This window comes from Apium graveolens, chromosome 3, assembly GCF_009905375.1.
Source record: "Apium graveolens cultivar Ventura chromosome 3, ASM990537v1, whole genome shotgun sequence".
Classification (NCBI taxonomy): Eukaryota; Viridiplantae; Streptophyta; class Magnoliopsida; order Apiales; family Apiaceae; genus Apium; species Apium graveolens.
Genome location: NC_133649.1, coordinates 143288917 through 143296168, shown reverse-complemented (window position 1 = coordinate 143296168; position 7252 = coordinate 143288917).

Genomic DNA, 7252 nt, shown 5'->3' with positions numbered 1-7252 from the left:
ATATTATTTAATGAATATTATTTGAATATTCATTTGAGGATGTATGACTCCGCTTATTTTATTTAATGAATATTAATTATAATATTCATTCGAGGTATTATGACTCCGCTTATTATTTAATAATATTCTTTATTTTATTAAAGAATAATGTTTTGATAATCAAACTTATTTTCGATTATTCAAATAAAGATAGTACTTTCGTATAAGTATATCTTTGGTTATTTAATATTCATTTCAAGTATGAGTTTTAAAACTTCTACTTCGATTATTTTTATAAGGATTATCTTTATGAGAATATTATTTAAATAATAATATTCAGATATTTCTAATATATCGGGAATGATTTATTTTAATAAATCAGTAGTACTCCAAACATTCTTAAAAATGTTTTCGAGTCTTCAAAATGATTTCTAAAAGTTAGGGCGGATCCCAAAACTCATTTTTTTATATTTAAGATCCTCCTTTTGAAGGGGATTTAAATACTCGTTCGAAACCTGGTGGATCCGGCTCTGTGGTGTATTTTACATTCGCAACGTGGTTGCTGTTTTGAGAAAACAATTTGATTACTTGCCCAACGTTCAGGAAGTAAGTCCCTCTAATTGAGTCGGCATAAGCGACAGGCCGGGGTACGGTCTATCAAAGTGTAAGTGGCTGGGTGGCAGTCCATCAACGCGTAAGAGGCCGGGTGGCGGTCCAGCACAAGGTCCTTATGTGGTCAGGGTGATGACCGGTGGGGGATTCATCCATCTACTAGTAGAAAAGGTTACTTATTGGTATCTTTACCTGATCAACAAGATATCAGGTTTATGCCAAAATTTCTTTTCTTTCCAAATTCATTGGATATTGCAACTCTGTTCATACTTTACATGACAGGGGTTTTCAGGAAATGTATGAGAGATATATATAGGTGTCTATATATATCGGGACTTAATGAAGTATCTCGTAACTTCATTTCATTCAATAATATTTCAAAGATTGAATCTATTCAAGTATTATCTTGTAGTCTCATCTATGGGATGAACTTTTGAAACTAATTATAACTTGAACGGTGGTAGTTCAAGTAGTATTTGGAAAAGATATAAGTATATTGGGGTATCTTGTAACTTCATCTTTTCAACTTATATCTGGTTAATAATTATCTTATGCATGACTAAGATTTTCAGGAAAATGTTGAGACAAGGTTAGATATATAAGATCACCTTGCAACGATATTTTTATACAGTTATAAACTGGAACTCTATTATATTATACATGGCAGAGGATTTCAAAGATTTTGAAAAGTATATAAGTATATATACTGAATATTTTGCGACTTCATCATGTTAAGATATCAAACTTGGTTCATTTCTTCTTGACCAAGACTTTCATGAGTACTATGAGAAGGCTCATATATTGTAAATCATTATACATATTATTTTGGTGGGCTTGCAGCTCACCCTTGCTTTCTTCTTTCATTACACAACAATAAATAGAAAAGATGAATAGGACCAAGCTCCCAATTCGCGAGCAGATAGGAAACGTTCCGCAGTTTCCTATAGGTGTTGATGTCACTGTAGCTGAGGTAGGAACTACCAATAGGCTAGGCTTCAACTTTTGATGTACCAGATTTATGTATATTTATGAATTGTAATAATGGCAAAGAAATGTAAATTATTCAGAAACGCTTTTAAGGTGTGTATTGGCAGATAATTGTGGAATAAAATGACTTGTGATTACTTTTGGATATTCATCTCTGAGACTATAACTTGTGGTGTGTGTGTTTATTGTGGGGTCACAGTACAGAGTAGTTGATTGTTTATTAAGATTGGGTGTTATTAAGGGAAATGGAACTCGTGACAACCCGGATCCCCGACCCCGGATTTGGGGTTGTTACAGAAATGGTATCAGAGCTAAGCGTTATAAACCTCAGAGATGATGTGACGTTAGGATAATAAGTTCAGTAGGATGATAAGAACTCTTGCCAAGTTCTTAGTCGGGCTACCTAACGTAGTACTGACAGTTAAAACCCTTATGGGAACCCTTATAAATATCGTGATAGAAGCGTAGTTCATTATCGTAGATGGTAGCGGGACTCCGAACCCTGAGGTTGAGGAGCAACAGCGCGAAGATGTTTTATTACTAATTGGAGATCGGATTGTGGATCCGATAGAGCGTCCTAACGCAGGACCGGATGATGTTCATATTGAGGATGTAGTTGTTGAGGATGTTGTCCTAGATGGGATTGTTGCTGAGGAGGATCTCGTGGAGGATCCTAACAAGAATGAATAAAGGACCATTGAGGAATTGATGACCATGGTTAGGGAAACTACCAGAGGTAGGATTGGCCGGTCACTACCGGAGGTTCCTTCAAGTTTGTAAAGATAGTAGCCCCTTTAACGCGGCTTACTCGTAAGGCTGAGAAGTTTGAATGGACAGAGAAACGCGAGATAGCTTTCAAGAACTGAAGCAAAGATTGGTGATGGCCCCTATGTTGGCATTGCCGGATGGAAAAAGGAGATTTTGTGATTTGTATTGACGCTTCGTATAAGGAATTAGGGTGCTTCTTATATAGCACAACAAGGTAATCGCGTACGCGTCAAGACAATTAAGGGAATATAAAATTCGATATCCCCACCCATGAGCTTGGGCTCGTGGCAATAGTTTTGCCCTAAATATTGGAGGCACTACTTGTATGGAGAGAAGTGCGAGATTTACACAAGCCATAAGTGCTCTAGTGCATTTTCACGTAGAAAGAGCTCAACATATGCCAGAGGAGGCGGTTAGAGCTAATCAAGAATTATGATTGGGAGATTCTTTATCATTCGGGGAAAGCCAATATGGTGGCTGATGCCCTTAGTAAAAAGGAGAGACTCAAGATTATAATTTCTTTGGGAGAGTTATAAGAGATTTTGAGTAAATGGAAATAGAAGTGAAGGTAACCGGAGCCGGTACCGAAAAGCTGTTTGAGATTGCAATACAGCCCGAATTATTGGAAAAGAACATATTATGCCAGAAAAAGTGATGAATGAAGGCAGAAAGCCAACAAATAGATAAGAGATTAATACCGAGAAAGATGATAAGGGAATAATGAGGCATTCCTACAGAATTTGGGTTCCAAATGTTCAAGAACTTAAAGATGAGATCTTAGATGAAAGCTAGTTTGAGGAATAAGATTTAGAGCAAACCCTGAACGTGATAGTCAGGGAGGTCGCCATCAAGATAGAAGGAGCCCATAACATAATGGAGTGGAAAATGAGGATTTTAACATATAAGATAACCCCAAGTATGGGAGAAGGATGAAACATTTCATACTAAGGAAACAGAAAGTCGAGTAAGGAAAGGAGACCCGAAACAGTACTCCTATACGGCAATTCATGGACCTGTCTAAAAAAAAAGAACTTAGACTATTATCCCCAACCACCACCCTGAGGAAACAATGCGGTGAGAAATTCTTTCAGGTTCTTTAAGTCGCTAAGCTCTCAGAGTTCCAAGGAACAAGGTGACCCAGTCGAGGCAAGAGCCTGGCTAAAGGAAATATAGGAATCATTTGAGATTCTAAATGATTGACGAATCACAAAAGACTGTTTTTGTCACTTACCCTCCTAAGAGAGAGGCCACCCGCCAGTGAAAGGCCAAGGAAGGCACGGAGCAAGAGATTATAATAAACTGATTAAAGTTCAGTCAATTGTTTTCAGGAAAGTACTTCCCAAGGTTATGGAGATAGTGTAAAAGCTTTAGAGCCAGAACTAAGGCAGACGAGTATGATGAATTATGAATCTAAGTTGTAAAAGTTATCAAGATTCGTTCTGAGGATACGAATCCAGAATGACGGGATGTTTGAAATCAATGCTTATGTTGTGTTAGTTCATGAAATAATGATAAGAGAAAGGAAAATAAAAAGATACTGAAGTGGAAAGGAATATAAAGGCAATAGAGTTTGAGGTATGATAAGGGAGTTGGGTATTAAGAAACCCTAAAGACTCGTAGCAATAGAAATAGAAAAGTATGCATTCGTCAGGATGAGGGTGATTCACCATGAGTTAAAATTGATGGTTGAAGGCATAAGAGATACATATATTTTATCCCCTGTAAGTTGGGAGGATTCGAGGAAACCTTGAGATAACTCGGAGGATAAATAATGAGACGCGGATAGACTGAGGAGACAAGGAAGTAAGAAATTAGGAAAATTAGATGAAGGAAGTGACCTTCAAGAATGTAAAGTGTAAGACCGGTGGCTCGATACCCAGAAAGGGAGACGCCAGGTATGAAAGATATCCCAACATTGAGGTGACTGTTGAGATAAACAATAAAAGTAAATAAGGAATTATTAAGAAGAGGTTCACGTTGAACACGACCAATATCTTCCAGAACATCCTTGTTATCGTTACCAAATTAGGCAAGAAAAGCGGATAACCGTTGTTATCTTTTGGAGGCCATATTGATTAACCTCATTTTGAATACAGATGTTATTGTGAAATTAGGCATATACTATCGAGGTGGGAATGATTGAATAAGACACCCTTATCAGGGATATATGACTTGAATTATCCATGGAAGGATGCATGTACCTTTTTAAAGGTGGAATTAAGGATAGAACATCGGTAACTTAAAACGAATCCTAGGGGGATGCATAAAGGTTGGCATTTAACCCTTAATAGGGATAGTATGAGTTTTGACAGTATGAATTGGAAAGGATTAAGGTAATAACAACCTTTAAGAATCAGTGGAGAATTTTTTTTCAGAAGTATATAGACAATGATTCTGGTATTAATAAATGGTATCTTGATATGCCCTGTATCTAGGGAATACAGGAGGAACGATTCAAGGATAACCTTAGAGGTTTTACAAGGAGAAATGTAATATTCAAAAATTCTCAAGAATAAAAATGTTGATAAAGGAAATGTGACGTAATTATAACGATGCCAAGTGGGGCACGTGTTAAACCACGAGAAAGTATGGATCGAACCAGTAATGGTCGAAATTGTTCAGGGCAATTAGGACTTAAGATAAAAGATGTTCTAAGTATGATTGAGAGTCAGTCGTGACAGTGATTAACCTCTAAAGACTGAGGCAATAACTTATGGAAAAATGGTGTTATTTTTTTTACTCATCAGATTTTAAGGAAAACATCTTCACATAAGCTGTGATTGAAATGAGGTAGAAAATTTATTTGGAGGTGGTTAAAATGACATTGACTGTAAGGAAATTTTACTATGAGGAAAGGCCAAAGAGGTGGCCGACACTATAAAGGTAAGAGGATAATTATAGGCGCTTGTGCCAAAGGAATACAGTGATGATGGTTAAAGCTATGAAGGTTGTATTATGGTTTGGAAGATTGACATTCCTTCTGATGACTGTGCAATACCCAACCGTAATAGTAGTTGGTAAAGGTTTAATTCGTGTAATCGCCATGAGCGGGCTATCTATCTCAGAAGATACTATCTTGAGATAAGCCAGGACCATATTTCAAAAAGGACTAGATGAACCCTTGAGTTAAGTCTTCTATTTAGGGCATACGATTAAGAATGGTATTAACATGCTATCGTTGCTTTGACTGAAACTCTTCTGCAATTTTATCTACTTCATGTCATGAAAGTACGTCAGAGCTTGGAGTGTTCTTCATGAATTATGATTGGTGATTATGTTAACTCCTTAGAAGTATTCTATACGACATGTATGGACTCCGTATGGTTAGATATTAAGATTTCATAAAAAGTAAATGACGACAGTAGGTCAGTGGTGGACCATAGTAATACATCAATGATTCTGCGAGTAATGAGCTGATTACAACCGTGAGAGTTGTATTGAAATGGATGTTGAGATTGAGTACCACTAATCGGGTCGTGGTAGTGTATAAGTTATCATTGATAGACTAATTAAGTAGAGTATCTACCTATTGAATATTTATTCCCTCTTATGAAAAGAGAGTCGTATTACTATATGAGGAAGGTTGCGGTGCAAGCATAGAATTCTAGTAACGATGATGTCTAGAATGAGATCCCAGATTCGATTTTCGATATCGAGGGAGTTTCAAAGGTGATTGTGTATAAGCTCGAGGAAGAGCATGGGTCCATAGAATGATGGTCGGAATAGCAAAAATATTTAGGCATGTGAAATACGATGCTATAATACTTGATGTTGATATAAATACACATATGTTTAGTTCTCCTATATCAAACCTCTATAGTTCAGAGGTAGGTTCCAAGCCAGATATTTTGTGGCAGTATATTTTTTTTTTCACATATACAATTCTCTTCAATTCATTCTTTTCTCTTCTTTTCATTTCATATAAGCTGAGAAGAACAACCCTTCCAGAAGGGGAGGTATTGCCGAATGACTATCTATCTGTGTGATAGAAGCCTAGTAGGATACCACATGTTGTTTAATTGCTTGTCAAGTACCAAAGGCTGGCCACCTTCTGTACTAACTATGCAATGTAACAAGTGTTCATGATCATAGTGATCTCTCAATAAATTCTTTTACTTCTATACGATGGATCAAGCTTTCAAAGATAGAAGCAGCTAGAAAGGAGTAGTATCAGTGCGGTGGTATTCTGAATCTAACGCGTTCATGATACTAAGGTTGACACAATTATTAAAAGGTTATAGAATGCTAACGAGCAAAAGTGAAACCAGTATAGTATTATGTACGGAAGATAGTAATGACTACGAACTGGAAAAGAATGGATATTGAGAAGCAAAAGCTCTAATGCTAAAAGCTATAATGAGAGTCTGTGCAATAGACTTGAAAGAAATTGGAATGATCACTTAACACGGATTGAGTTTTCTTACGACAATAGATCATATGTCATTATCGAGTTGTCGCCTTATGAGATCCTTGAGGGAAGACAATGTCGATCTCCCTTATGTTAGTATGAAGTTGTAGAGCGCAAGATGCTCAGACCCGCAGTAGTCCAAAGGACCAGGGATATAATAGATCTAATCAGAGGACGGCTGATAGTAACCCAAGATGGACATAAGAGGTATGTTGATTTGACTCGAAAGGATAAAGAGTATGAAATAGGGGACCTAGTAATGTTAAAGGTATCCCTTGGAAAGGATTGATGAGGTTCGGAAAGAAAGGAAAGCTAAGTCCATAAATTGTTGGACCCTTGGAGATATTAAGACATATTGGGAAGTTAGCATATGAGCTAGCCCTACCAAGAACCTATAGCAAGTTCATAACGTGTTCCACGTATCAATGTTAAGGAAGTGTAATCCGAATGCCAGACAAATAGGGGCATATGAGCGCATAGGCATGCAACCAAACGTAA